Source organism: Pleurodeles waltl, chromosome 10 (assembly GCF_031143425.1).
Source record: "Pleurodeles waltl isolate 20211129_DDA chromosome 10, aPleWal1.hap1.20221129, whole genome shotgun sequence".
Taxonomy (NCBI): Eukaryota; Metazoa; Chordata; class Amphibia; order Caudata; family Salamandridae; genus Pleurodeles; species Pleurodeles waltl.
The window spans coordinates 136,573,285-136,588,204 of NC_090449.1; the positions used below are offsets into that span (position 1 = coordinate 136,573,285).

Here is a 14,920-nt window from a genome sequence, read left to right on the forward strand (position 1 = left end):
ATGCACAGTCACTGGAAGAACACCTTAGGCCCAATTCCAAGGGCCATGAACTGGGATGGTACCACTTGACAGACTAGACTCACAGGTGGCAGAGTCCAGGTCCTGGGTTCAGGATTGTTGGAACCTTCTGCCCCTGTGGCTCCAGTCAGGAGGCCAGCCAACTAGCCCTTGGATTAACTTTGGGGTCCTAGATTCAACAGATGCAGGTTCAGTCCTTCTCACCCCGGGCAGGAGGGCAGAAAGTCAGCACAGCAAAACAGCAGTCCTTCAGAGCAACGGCCCAGCAAAGAGGCAGTTCTTGGAACAGCACAGCAATCCTTCTTCTTGGCAGAGTATCCACATGTCCAGACGTGAACTGAAGAGGTGGTGTCTGAGGTCCAAAATGTATAAATGGTTTCCTTCCTCAGGAAGATGGGAGAAACTTCTAGAATTCCCTTTGAAGTCCACTGGCATCGAGCTTTCCCTGTCCTGGCTCTAGACTGTGTGGAGGCAGGACACAGCCTATTCAAGTGTAAGTAGGGCTGTGCCCAGCTCCGCTCTCTCATCCTGCCAGTGATGGCCCATACAGACACACCTAAGTTCTCTATTGTGTTCAGCTGTCTAAGAGGAATACACAAAGCCCAAATGTCAGCTACAGCCAGGAATTTGACCAAGGTACAGGCTACAGATGTTAAATGGCCAATTTAGGATTTTTAATTACAATTCCAAAGGCACCGAACATGAACTGGTTACTTGTTCCCATTTGGAAATTACAGCTAATTAAATGTAATAAGGTAGCTCTAATGTTATACTATGAGAGAGGTAGGCCTTGCAGTAGTGAAAAACAAATAAAGAGTTTTTCACTACCGGGAACTGTAAAACCTAAGGTTAAATGTCCTATTTTTTAAATACATTGGACACTACCCTGTGGGCTGTTTAGTGCCTATCCTTGTGGTGACTTATATGTATTAAAAAATCTAAGTTTAAGCCTGGCAAAAGCTTTAATTTTTCAGGTTGAAATGGCAGTTTAAAACTGCACACACATGCTGCAATAGCAAGACTGGGCCATGCTTAAAGGGCTACTTAAATGAGTGGCATACTTTTCCACTGCTTCAGGCCCACTTGTAGAATTTAATATACAGGCCCTTGGTCCAGTTAGTACTACTTTACTTGTGACTTAGAAGTAAAGTAAATGCGCCAGACGGGGATAAGCCAATGTCAACATGTTTTAAGGAGTGGGCACATGCTCTTTAGCACTGGTAAGCAGTGGAAAAATGTAGAGTCCTAAGGCCAGCAAAAAACGAGGTGAGCAAAAATGGAGGGTCAGGCAGTGAGTTTTGGGGAACACCACCCTAAGGCTGACAGGTTCAACAAGGTGTATTGCTTATACTAAAGATCTTGAGTCTTTAGCATCAGACCACGAACTGTGGAAAAATGAAGACTGCTTAGTTATTCAGTAGTGACCTCCTAGCAAGGTTCTGATGATTATCTCTTCCTGAGCATCGCCCTTTGGGATGAAAATGGGAAAGGAAATTGGAGGAGATTCACCAAAGGCTGTTATGGGGACTGAATCTTCTATACAGGGCCAATTGTGATCTGTTAAGAAAGGAGTGAGGATTACCTCTTCCGATCAATACCCTTTGGGTTGATAGTGGACTAGGGGATGTGAGGAAAGTCACCAGATTATGCTGTACCCAGTTTGTGGCCAGTCCAGAAAATGCAAACACTTCAAAAGTGTAAGTGGTGTTGACACAAGTCTGGATAGGGTCTCTTGGCCTCCTACGAATTTTTCCAAACATGCCAAGTGAGTTGAAAAATCTTACCATTCTAGTGTCAGACTGCGCAGCCCCAACATGCCTGTGGTCTGCCAGAGGCCAAAGACCCGGTGTTGACTTTGCTATGACATTGGCCACTCTTTCCGCACTGTTGGGAAGGTTCTTATCACCAATGCACCTTCAGGTGCTGCCGGACCATCCTGCCCCCACCCAAATCCCGCATACACACCAATGCCAACAGTCAGAGGACGAGGAGGGGACCCCTAGTCTGCAGTATTGGGAGTCGGATCAGGACTGCTTACCCATGCTTTGGATACCAGCCATGACACACTTGTGTATTTCAAGAGCCAGATCCACCAGGTGACATAAGGTGCATGGTCTTGAACATTAACTATGTCTCCCTTTGCTAAAACTTCAGAGGGTTAATTAACCAAGTGGGATTGACTCATGATAAAGAACCATAGCAATGAAAAGTACATGGGTTATCCTATGGGTCACAGGACTAGAAAGTTGCTTGCCCTATTTTACAGTGAACTCACCCTGTGCCAGATTGATGCCTGGATGTTTCTGTGTGTTTAGAAACCAATAGCACCTGCCTTAGAACTATATCGTGTGTTAATGTTTCCTGTGTGTAGCATTACATTTCGGTGTGTGACTAAAGCCCTTCTCATTTTAAAATAGAAACCACTGGGCTGGACAGTAGTTATTGCATCTGCTGATTGACTGCTTGAGATCTGAGTCTCTAACCCCCACACTACCTCCCTGAGTAGCTCTGGACTCCTCACACCCGCAACCCTGAAAGTCAAGTGCAGAAAGAGTGTACTTTGCACCCAGTTTGCAAAGTCATAGTATGTGAGGCTCTGGAGTATCAGAGGTAAAAGGTCTCAAGGCCCAAGCTTGAACTCCAGGTACCCCATGGCCTCTGAATGGGTCCTGATAATCCCTGAACCTAGAATACTCTCAGTGCTCACCACGTAGCCATCCTTATCTCTGGTCATGTTGACAACAGGAATTCCCATGTTGTCTTCCCTGGCCCTCACACCTCTTTGTAGTTGTTTCATACATGTGCATGCAGTAGAAAGAGCATGGGAGTCCACAGGAATCCCCACCCATCAGGGGACGCTCCTAGATTCCCCCTGCCTGTCTGCATGCTTGGTAGGCGGAAGGTACTAGGGAACGATCCCCAGGAATTTTCTGTGACCACATGTGGAAAAGCTATGGTTATCATGGGTTCTGAGTTGGCGAAACATCCGCCAGCAAACAAGATTTTGGCAAAGGAATGCCAGGAATTCCGCTTTCATCATAGATGCTGGCTCAACCCAGGGAAGGTAATCCATGCTATTACCATTATGTCTGCCAGTCTTAAGACTTGTAAAATCATGGAAAGCTGTAGCTAGAATAGAAAAGAACAATAGGGTCCCAATTACAAAAATGTGGACTTCCATGCTGGGATTAGGGATATCGGCCAGAATCATCGCATGGAAATTCGGCAATTTCAAGTTTGCCCCATAGAATGAAGAGTAACTGTGCAGACCAGGGGTTTCCAGATATTTCACCCTTGATTCCCTGTTTCATAGGGTTTAATGAAGACAATTACCACCTGTTTTGCGCAGGTGGTAAATATCTGTGAGGGCTCCTGCGTGGGGTGGGTGAGGGATCGAAGAGGGCAGAAGGGGAGGGAGTGTGGCGGGGTCCATTTTGCTTGGCAGTTTTGAGCACTGCATCCCCCCCTGATCCGTGGCGGAGGGAGATGGGTTCGCCCTGCAGTGCAGGCCCATTGCAAAGCAATTGTACTATTCAGAATTTCTGGCCTGTAAGATAGAGTCCACTATTTATGGACCTGTGAATTCTGCCCTGCACGCGATACTCATATGTAAGGGGGGGCATATAGGGCCCCTGCACACAGGATTCCAAGGGGATGATAATATTAATAATAATTATTATAAATCGCTTCGCTTCTGGGGTATATGTAAGCGCTATATATGTTATTGACCAAATCAATGGGGCTGCAAGGGTCACTCGCACGCACGCTCACTCAATCTTCAAAACTGTATAGCCGAGGGTGGAAGCTAGTGCAACGAAATATTGTTCGAATTACTGCATCCGTCCGCTGCAGACTCGGAGAGGCGATTAGGGGGGCAATTCGGGGATGAAAGTTAGTGTCCCTAGGGCGGCAGCTCAGCGCCTCGAGATCCTCGGTTTCTAAGGCACATCGAACTTGCTGCCGAGGATCTCACACCGCACCGCTTTCTTTGAGGCGGGGTGGAAGGATCTTACACGGTCTGGTAGGGCGGCATCTGTACTCGGATGAGGGATACTTTGCATTCTTTCAGGTGGTACCTAGCTAGTGGTGTTCAGAAGCTGCAGAGAACGGGGCCAGGGCACCCACGCCTGCTCTCCACACCTCATATCAGACTGGCACTGCGTGGATGCACACAGAAGCGTGGGGCATCCTTCCTGCGCCGGTGCTCGGAGGCACCCTGCTGTTGCAGTGGGTGGTATCCATCTACGGCCGGGGGAGGAGGGGAGACAAGGAGCGAGAGGAGGAGGAGGACGTGTGGGCTGGCTCTGTGTACCTCTGCTGCACTCAGATGCAGAAGGGTCTCTGGTGCAGCTGACTGGTCGCCTCCGGAAGAGGACACGGGCTGCAGGGAGCGGGGTATGAGATGGGAGATGCAGGGGTGGTCCAGGGTGCCCGGGTGAGGAGGAGGAGGAGGCCGCAGAGGGATCTCTGGCCCTGAACTCCTCATCCTGCCAGAGGGGCTGCTTCCAGCAGCCAAGAGGTAAGAGGGGAGAAACCTGTTGGCAACGAAGATGGGGGCGGGGGGGCGCGATGGGGGCTCTTTGTCTCTTTCATACAGTTATGCGGATACCAAAGAAGGGGGGGATGTACAAATATAAACTCGAGAAAAAAAGGAATATGAAGTCAGAAAGGATCATAAATGGAATAAAGGAATTAAATTGCATCTTGGTGTTGAAAAATGGCAACGCTGGCAGCAGCGTTCTCACGGAAAGCACGTCAATCAACAACCACAAACTGACACTGAATATGCAAGAAAAACAATTAGAAAGAATGTGTTTATTCATAATTGTCGAAAAAAGACTTGTGAAATTGTAACTCTATGCACTTTGACATGCCAGACCCCGAAGAGGAGGAAGCGTGACTTGGTGATGCCAAGGTTTGCCTTTTCATAACCGAGATTTAGCCGACGTGGGTTTCCATTTATATCCATATTCTTTCTTAATTATTGTGCACATGTAATTAGAGAAGAGCTTTCGCTTCAGGTTTATATTGTGTCTCTGGCGCCACCTCCTGGTAGTCTCACTATATAACACCGGCGCACTGTTCGACGTCAGTTGTTTGGAATTATCGAATTTACAACTAGCGGGACATTATCAAAATAAGGATTGACAAAGCCAATACATCAGGCTTTAAAGCATCCACAAACGTACACATACTAGTTATCCCTGCGTCGCTATCCAACGTGAGTCTTTCTGTGCTTTTTGTGTCCATCCACTACTTTTTTTTCAAGCTTGCACTGCTGTAAGACAAGGTTAGGAAATGAAGAACAGCGTACTAGGCTTGATTAATAGAAAACTCTGGTATTTGTCACTGATTAAGGTTTCCGGATTGGGCTCAATGATTTTAGGGTTTGCGGGTATTTCTGGTGATGCATACATCCTTGAGTCTGTTCTGATAAGAAGCTCTTTTTTAATTTTTTTGGACATAATAGGATCAAGTAGAAAATATGTCCGATTTTGATACTGAGAAGCAAATTCAATATGGGAGAGTTGCAATGTGTAGCTGTTGGGTATCAGTGCAGGATAACATGTGGTACTAAGATGTGACATAAGGTGTAAAATGTCTGCATCAGCATAACCTGCCATTTAGTTGATGGCACTCTGAGGTGCAAAATCACCCTTGGTGTACCATCAGCATGAGTGGGGAAAATCTCTCAGATGCTTTGCAGAATTTGCAGGCAGTGCGCATTACGAGAGGGCTGGACGGGCCCCTCTGTAGCACTCTGCTCCCTTGAAGGAACCAAGTGCTATATAATAACATGCTTTCCGCCAGACTGTCTGGCGGGAACATTGTAGTACGCTTGGGTTGGGGGTGGGTGGGGGGGTTCCACAGACATGTTGGTGGCATCCTCCCTGCACGTTTGGCTGTCCCGTGGAGGGGCCACCAAACTCGTAATGAGGGGCTAAATCTATTTTAATAGACCCAGTGAATATATGTCCAATTGTTTTCCTATATAAGGTCATTTCAACATAGAGTCTATGAAACAGTAATCTATGATTTCTAAACTGGGCTGAGAATTTTCCAGGCTAAGGGCCTGAACACCATATGAGGATTTCTGTTGAAGAAACAGGCCATTAGATGCGTAGATAAGAAAATATTGGCGTTCAGCTGTGATGCAGAAGATATATGTTGCAGGCTCATCTCTAACTGCCTTATTCTAATGGCTCCACTAGAGTGAAACACATGCTAAGGGAAGGCATTATGAATATGGTGACAATAACAGTAGATGCTTTGTAAGAATAGGAGCAATCAAAGCTTATCTTTCTGAAGAAACTAACTTTGTATAGAACGTTGACCTCCCAGTGTCAAACATTTCTTCTATGAACATTTGAAAAGACACTTGAAATGAATGCATTTGCAAGAGATTGCTTGGTTTAGTGTACAGTGAAGAATACATATATATTTTACTTGCAAGACTGCCGAAGCTGTTAGCATTATACGATGCATGCTGAAATGTATATGAAGAGAATATTTTAAGCCTTGCAGCATCAAAACAGGAGAGTATGTTATGATGTGAGCATTAATGGAGGAACCTGCTTAAAATGATACTATACTATACTATATATCTATATACATATCTATATATCCATAAGTATACCTATCTGTCTATCTACAACAGTGAAAACAGACTTGAATACACATAGAATGTCATAGGGGGTCATTTTGACCTCAGCGGTCTTTTTGGAAGACCGCCGAGGGAACGCCGTGCGGAAGACCGCCAGTGGTGGCGGTTTTCCGCTCGGCCTATTATGACCGTTGGCAGCTCTCCGTCCTTTTACGGACAGAGAGCCGCCAACAGCCATACTGGCGGGAGGCGGGGAAGTGGAGGTTGCTCCACCTCCACCGCCACGCCAACAGAACACCGCCCAGCGAATCACGTCCTGTGATTCGCCGTGGCAGTGTTCTGTTGGCGGTGTGGTGTCGGCGGAGCTGCCCCCATGGCTCCCGTCCCCTCCCGGAGGATCGTCGGGCCAGGTAAGTCGATCGTCCGTGAGGGGGGGGGTGTTGTGTGGGTGCATGGGGGTGTGCGTATGTAGAGGGGGTGTGTGAGTGTGTGTATGCTTGCGGGGGTGTTGTGTGTATGGGAATGAGTGCGTGTATGTCTGTGGGTATGTCCGTATGGATGTGTGCGTGTATGTTTGAATGTGGGTGTGCGTGCCTGACTGTGTGTGTGGATGTAGGCATGTATGTCGGCGTGTGTGCGTGTAAGTGTGTAGGTGGTGCCTGCGTGCGTGTCGTGTGGGTATGGGTGATGTGATGTTGGGGGTCGGGAGGGGGGCCCTGCCACCTTTGGGGGGTGGCAGGGGTGGTGGGGGTGTAGGGGAGGGAGTCGGGGTGGGGGAGACCCCTATCAGTGCCAGGGAAGGAATTCCCTGGCACTGATAGTGCTTACCGCCATGGATTTCATGGCGGGTCAAACCGCTGGAAATCCACGGCAGTAAGCCGGGTCCAAATACCGCCGGCGGTCTAATGACGCCGCCGGGCTGGAGACCCAGGTCTCCAGCCCAGCGGTCGTCTCCGCCCTGGCGGGCGGAACGGAGAACCGGCGGATGACCATGGCGGTAATCGCCATGGTCATAATTACACAACGTAAGACCACCAGGGTTGTAATGACCCCCATAGTCTTTTCTTCTCACATCGATCCATACTATTTACAAGCATATGATCCCTATGTGATATTAGTCAAAGATAGAGGACTAAATGCATGTATATAAAATATCGTTTAAAGAAAATTGGACACAATATTAATAAATACATTCAGGTTAAACATCCAAGTTAGTGGTTGTCCTCTGTGTTTGTTACTATCACAGCCCATAAGTCATCATAAGTAACAAGAGGAGTATGATCCTTTGTGTTCCGAAACAAAACTGCATATAGGGTAGGTGCTGGTCATTAATGTTTATTGGTATTATCATGGCAATCACATAATGAATGCATAAGACAATCACAATTTACTATTATCCTATATGCGTTTTCTTCGGATGTGTGCATGTGTGGTTCTTAAAACTATTCAATATTAAAATTACTCTTATCCCAGGACACTGATATGATACAAATCTAACAATAGTGTACCTGGAGTGTGGGCTTTTTCTTGCTGAAGGATTGTGTATATTTATGAGTGAAACATGTTGCATTCATATTTGACACATAAATACAGAGATGAAGATGGCCTCTGCCTCCTGATGTTGCTGGACCTCTAACTGCCTGTGACACAGCCTACTCTCCCTCACTCACATGCACCCTCGAGTCGTGAATGAGATTCAATGGCGATGTCCTTCTCTGATTCTTTTCCTACCTTTCCAACCAGCACCAATATGTTCACATGGGCATCTCCAGAACTGGTATTCAAGCCCTGGTACTCTTGTGTCTTGATAGTAGTAATGGCATACTTCATGGCCCCTAGACTCCTTATTGGCACTTCTTGGGGTATCCTATACATTGCAAGAAATATGATCACGTCATCAACATCCTAATAGAGCTCCATTGGCCCCCCCTTGCCGATCCACACCATCTTCAAAGCCATCACAACCAGCATCCACCATTTATCTAGCAGAGACGATCACCACCTCTGATGGTTCTCAGACCGGCCCACCCACAGCGAGGACACCATCAGATTGCAGATGTTGAATAAAAGAAAACAAGATAAAATAACTTTTCATCTATGCACCCATAATCAGGAACAACAACCCACTATCCATCAGGTTCACCACAACACTGCTCTAATGCAGGAAAGAGTTGAAAATCTCTTTAAAGAACATTACATCACAATGTATTAACCATCCACAACTCAGCTTACTTTCCTATTAAATGCTGACTTTAAACTTGCCTGCGACCGTATACAGCCCTCCACTGCCTTTTGGCTAGACTATAGAAATTTCGTGTGTGCGTGTGTGTATATATATATATATATATATATATATATATATATATATATATATATACTTTCACTGAAAAAACAAAAGGTTCAAGTAAAGTTATATTTAGGTGAATATGTCAGCGACAACATTAATGTTTTGAACTAAAGAAACAAAGAAATTAATCAGTTATAGTTAGCAGAGCTTGCACCCCTGCCATGCACTGCCTATGACCACACTTAATACATCACTCATGACATTTTTATGGAATCATATATGACATCACTGATGACATCACTGATGACGTGGCCCCCGCTTGACAGATCAACCCAAAACTTTTCATGCACAAACTAGTCAAAAAGTAGCACATTTTTGGAAAGTGTTGTGGATATTTGTCAAATGGTGCCAAAGTTGTTAGCAATTCTATGGAACAGCTGGCCAAGCAATAACTACCCAGTGGCGACCACCACTGGGTAATATACTAGCACAGTGGTGGTTGCCACTGTGTACTTATATTATAGGTAGGTTAGAGTTTCCATAGGAAGGGCATTTTTTGTTTCACTAATAACTTTAGTGCAGTTTGACAGATCTTCTGGAAACTTTCCAAACAAAAAAATTCACCCACCTTAGCTCCTTCCGAAAGAGTTTTCGTGTGATCCTTTGAGCAGGGACCAAGAAAAGAGGGGGAGGTAGGAGGAAAATGTTAGAACGTTACTCCGAAATTTTGCTTTTCATTATTTGTTGTAAATCTATTCAGCTGTTGTTGTAACCCATTCAGCTGTTTTTGAGAAATTCATGTTTAAAGAGTGCTCTGGGTAGTCATGAAGGTGTTAAGAAGACAGTGACATATGAACTGCGCTCGGTGTCCAGATGTGCTCTGACTGACCATTTTACGAGGGGCTAGTCAATCCTGATTGGCTGGCCACAACCTGAATATTATGCTGTGGCGGGCATTACTGAACTCATGGGCAAGGTGCCTGCATCCCCAAAATGAACCCATGGTGATTATGGAGTGGGGGAACCAAAAGGAACCCCACTTACCTGCTGGCCACAACATGGGTAGAGGATGTGGTGTAACGGCCAGAGCTGCAGACTTTTGAGCTGGGGAACAACATGGACAACATATTGTGGCAGAAAGTACAGGATTCTGGAACATGGTTCCCACTGAAATGCATTGTAGTGAATGCCAGGTTTTGAGGATCACAAAAAGAATACATATAAAGTGTGCTAACAGATTTTAGCCACAATGTAAATCATTTGTTTGTGGTACCATTCTAATTTTATGAAATGTGGTGTGTTCTGACCCTCTGCTGGGATTTGATGGACTATGATTGGAAGGAAACAGTTTTCTTTAATGACTTTCTCAAAGAGGTTATGGAAGGTGCTCCCAATGCTAACATTTGAGCACATTTGATATAAGTTTACACTATCTCCATCCATCATGTGAGAACAAAGTCTGATATTCTAAGTAAAACATGTACTTTCAATAGGAACAGCAGTCTGTCAATGAATTCCCTAATGCTGTACTGCAGCTTCCCACAGTGTTCCAATGAATGAGAGTGTTAACATTCCGTATTCATGATAAAACTGTTGCATACTTGAAGCAATTTTTAGGGAATCAAAGTTTAAAACTTAAAGCATTCCAATGAGAAATTAACAAAAAGAGGTTGGTTGTTTTGGTATAGAAATGATGGTTAGCTCTCCAGAAAGTTAAAATGAGGACAATTCATATTTCTCAACTATGTTTCTTATCTATGTCAGTAAAACATTCTGACATGCATACTGAAAAAACATACCCCAGATATGCCAGATATGCCAGAAGTAGCCTGTCAGTAAATTCCCATGTGATCAACTGGATCAACTGCTGCTTTAATACAAAGTTCAAATGAGCAACTAGACTGCTAACAATTTGTATTTATGACAGAAGAGTGGCACATCTGAATTCCATCTTGATGGAATCAAAGCTGTAATACTAAAAGCATTTCTTGCAGATTATAATTCGGTAAATGAAAAAAACTGAAGGGTTTTCTTTTTATCATAGAAATTATATAGTTAGTGCTTTAAAAAACTAAAATTAGGTCACAGTGTTGATGAGTTCTCAATAGTTTCCTCACCTATTTCAGTAAATCATTCTGGCACTCGCAGTCTGTAGAAAACAAATTAGTGAGGAATCTGTGGAGACTACCCAGCATCTTTGCGAGTTTTAGCAGCCACATGCTCTTTTGAGAACATTGTAGATATATACACACAATTCATTTGTGTTTCATTGTTTTTCTAAAAAATACAAGAGTGATTGCTTAGCTGCAGAAATCCAGTGCTCTTAGAAGTAATATAATTAGCATGTAGCATATGTTGTTCTCTGCTTGGGATGAAAGCAACAGCAGATGATCTAAGCCATTCATACCTCAGCAGCTGCCATCCTCTTGCATCCTGTTTATCCCTAGCTTCCACTTTTCATTTTCCCTCCACTCCCTCCTGCATCTTCCTATGACTAATCTCTCCTCTATCTTTCTATTCTGTTACCTTTGAGCTTTTTCCACATACTTTTCAAATCTATTCCCACTTCCTCTCCTCTTTCCCTTGTACTTTTTATTCTCCCTATTTCTCCTCTCTCCTCTTCCTTACTGCATGTATCTCTCAATCCTTTAATTTGCTCTTTCCTGTATCTCTCCTCTCGTCCCTTTACCTTGTAATGTATCACTTTCTCTTGTGCATCTCTTCACTCCCTTCATTCTGCTATCATGTGAATTTGTCCATCCTCCCCTGGATACTTCTACAATGTCCCGTATCTCTACATTACCTCAATCCTTCTATGTATCTCTCCAAACGCTTTTCCTTATCTCCCGCATCTCTCCTGCCATTCATTAACAGCCCAATCCCCAGAATCTTTCCACCCCCTCATTATTTCTTCATTATTTCCTCTATCTCTTTTCTCCCTTGTATCTCCAACTTTCCTCTTGTTTTACAGCTGTATCTCTCCAGCCAAATTAATAAACTCTCCAGTCTTCCTTGCATCTCTCTTTTGTACATTGCAATCTCTCCATTGCCCCCTGCATCTCAGCAGTGGCCGCGGCAAATCTCAAGAGGAAGGGCAGGGGCGGAGGGACGGAGACAGGGGGAATATATATATATTTTTTTTAATGTACCTGTTGCCGTCACTGACGCCTGCCACGTATCTTCTCTGCTCTTCTTCTGGTTTCCCAGCATTCACTGGGACACCAGCACAGGCATCTAGCAATCCTGGTGCTGCTCTCAGGCTAAACCTAGCATGAGAGCAGTGTTAGGATTGGTCTGAGCAGCTTGGACTGCTGCTCAGACCCTGCCCTGGGGTCTGTGCAGTTTCTCCAGCTCGGCTGTGTAGCCCAGCCGGGTTGGAGAAACCTAACTGCGCATGTGAGTTTGGCCAACATGAGACACCTGGCCAAACACACATGCACACTTAGTGCACAGATTCTACTCCTCCCTCTCTTGGCCTAGCCCCAACCCTCCCTGCACCTGCACCTGCTGATGGCTGAGCCAGCAGCTGAAAGATAAAATGATAATAAAATATTGTTTTATCTTTCAGCTCAGGCTTAGCCATGGAGGTGACGCTCCTTCACCATTGCGAAGGAGCCGCCCCTGCTGCATCTTTCCCCGCTCCCCGCTCCCTGCACCTATCGCCTTTCCTTCATTTCCACTTCGCTCTCAATGACTGATGTTTCTGAAACTGGGTCTCAGAATTACAAAATAAAAGGTTGCATGAGGGCAGCAGATGTTTTATTTGAATCTGTGACAGCTCACAAGTATTAGAACTCATAAATTGCTCATTGAGCTTCACAGTGACCCACCTTAGGACACAGACAAAGTAAAAATAATGTCAGAGCCCTCAGGTTTCCCAGGTCCTCAAGTGGCCCATCGGTCCAGGTTTTTGCTTTGCATTTGGGATTTGTCATCCAGTTTACCCCATTATCAGATCAGGGCTATAAGTTCCAGAATTCAAAGCTCAGAACCTTGACTGGATGAGACAGTCAAGCGAGTTTCCCTTTCTCATAATACTAGTGGCCCAAGCTTCCCTCTTACTCAATGTCCCTGTCTCCATGTCACTAGGGCAAAGGTTCCATCTTACAGCTGCGCCAGCACTGAGCTTCCCATTCCCTGACAGCCACGCTACGAACCAGCTTCCCATTCCCTGACAGCCACGCTACGAACCAGCTTCCCATCCCCTGACAGCCACACTATAAACCAGCTTCCCATCCCCTGACAGCCACACTATAAACCAGCTTCCCATCCCCTGACAGCCACGCTACGAACCAGCTTCCCATCCCCTGACAGCCACGCTATAAACCAGCTTCCCATCCCCTGACAGCCACGCTACGAACCAGCTTCCCATTCCCTGACAGCCACACTATAAACCAGCTTCCCATCCTCTGACAGCCACACAATAAACCAGCTTCCCATCCCCTGACAGCCATGCTATAAACCAGCTTCCCATCCCCTGACAACCACGCTATAAACCAGCTTCCCATCCCCTGACAGCCATGCTATAAACCAGCTTCCCATCCCCTGACAGCGACACTATAAACCAGGTTCCCATCCCCTGACAGCCGCACTACGAACCATCCCCTGACAGCCACAATATGAACCAGCTTCCCATCCCCTGACAGCCATACTATCAACCAGCTTCCCATTCCCTGACAGCCACGCTACGAACCAGCTTCCCATTCCCTGACAGCCACGCTACGAACCAGCTTCCCATCCCCTGACAGCCACACTATAAACCAGCTTCCCATCCCCTGACAGCCACGCTATAAACCAGCTTCCCATCCCCTGACAGCCACACTACGAACCATCCCCTGACAGCCACAATATGAACCAGCTTCCCATCCCCTGACAGCCATACTATCAACCAGCTTCCCATCCCCTGACAGCCACGCTATAAACCAGCTTCCCATCCCCTGACAGCCACGCTATAAACCAGCTTCCCATCCCCTGACAGCCACGCTATAAACCAGGTTCCCATCCCCTGACAGCCACGCTATAAACTAGCTTCCCATCCCCTGACAGCCACACTACGAACCATCCCCTGACAGCCACAATATGAACCAGCTTCCCATCCCCTGACAGCCACGCTATAAACCAGCTTCCCATCCCCTGACAGCCACGCTATAAACCAGGTTCCCATCCCCTGACAGCCACGCTATAAACCAGCCTCCCATCCCCTGACAGCCACGCTATAAACCAGCTTCCCATCCCCTGACAGCCACGCTATAAACCAGCTTCCCATCCCCTGACAGCCACGCTATAAACCAGCTTCCCATCCCCTGACAGCCACGCTATAAACCAGCTTCCCATCCCCTGACAGCCACGCTACGAACCATCCCCTGACAGCCACAATATGAACCAGGTTCCCATCCCGACAGCCACGCTATAAACCAGGTTCCCATCCCCTGACAGCAACACTACGAACCATCCCGACAGCCACAATACGAACCAGCTTCCCATCCCCTGACAGCAACACTACAAATCAGCCTCCCATCCCCTGACAGCCACGCTATAAACCAGCTTCATATCCCCTGACAGCCACACTATAAACCAGCTTCTGATCCCCTGACAGCCTCAACCAGCCTCCCATCCCCTGACAGCCACACTATCAACCAGCTTCCCATCCCCTGACAGCCTCAAGCAGCCTCCTATTCCCCGACAGACTGCTATAAACCAGCTTCTCATCCCCTGACAGCCACGTTCTAAACCAGCTTCCCATCCCCTGACAGCCATATTATCAACCAGCTTCCCATCCCCTGACAGCCTCAACCAGCCTCCCATCCCCTGACAGCCACGCTGTAAACCAGCTTCCCATCCCCTGACAGCCACACTACGAACCATCCCCTGACTGCCACACTATAAACCAGCTTCCCATCCCCTGACAACCACACTACGAACCATCCCCTGACAGCCACACTACGAACCAGCCTCCCATCCCCTGACAGCCACACCAAGTCTGAGTGACACCACCTCCGAGATTTATGTTT

General features: G+C 46.4%; 1 protein-coding gene across 3 annotated transcripts in view; it reads left to right on the top strand.

Moving 5' to 3' along the window:
• The first annotated feature begins 4,100 nt into the window (after positions 1-4,100).
• Positions 4,101-14,920, top strand: part of SLC29A4 (solute carrier family 29 member 4) — a 171,453-nt gene continuing 160,633 nt past the window's right edge. The window contains exon 1 of one of the 3 annotated variants that reach the window (XM_069209982.1): positions 4,101-4,537. The gene's annotated coding sequence lies outside the window, so the exon portion shown is untranslated. The remainder of the gene's footprint in view (positions 4,538-14,920) is intronic. The other 2 variants (XM_069209983.1, XM_069209984.1) reach the window with 2 other exon arrangements.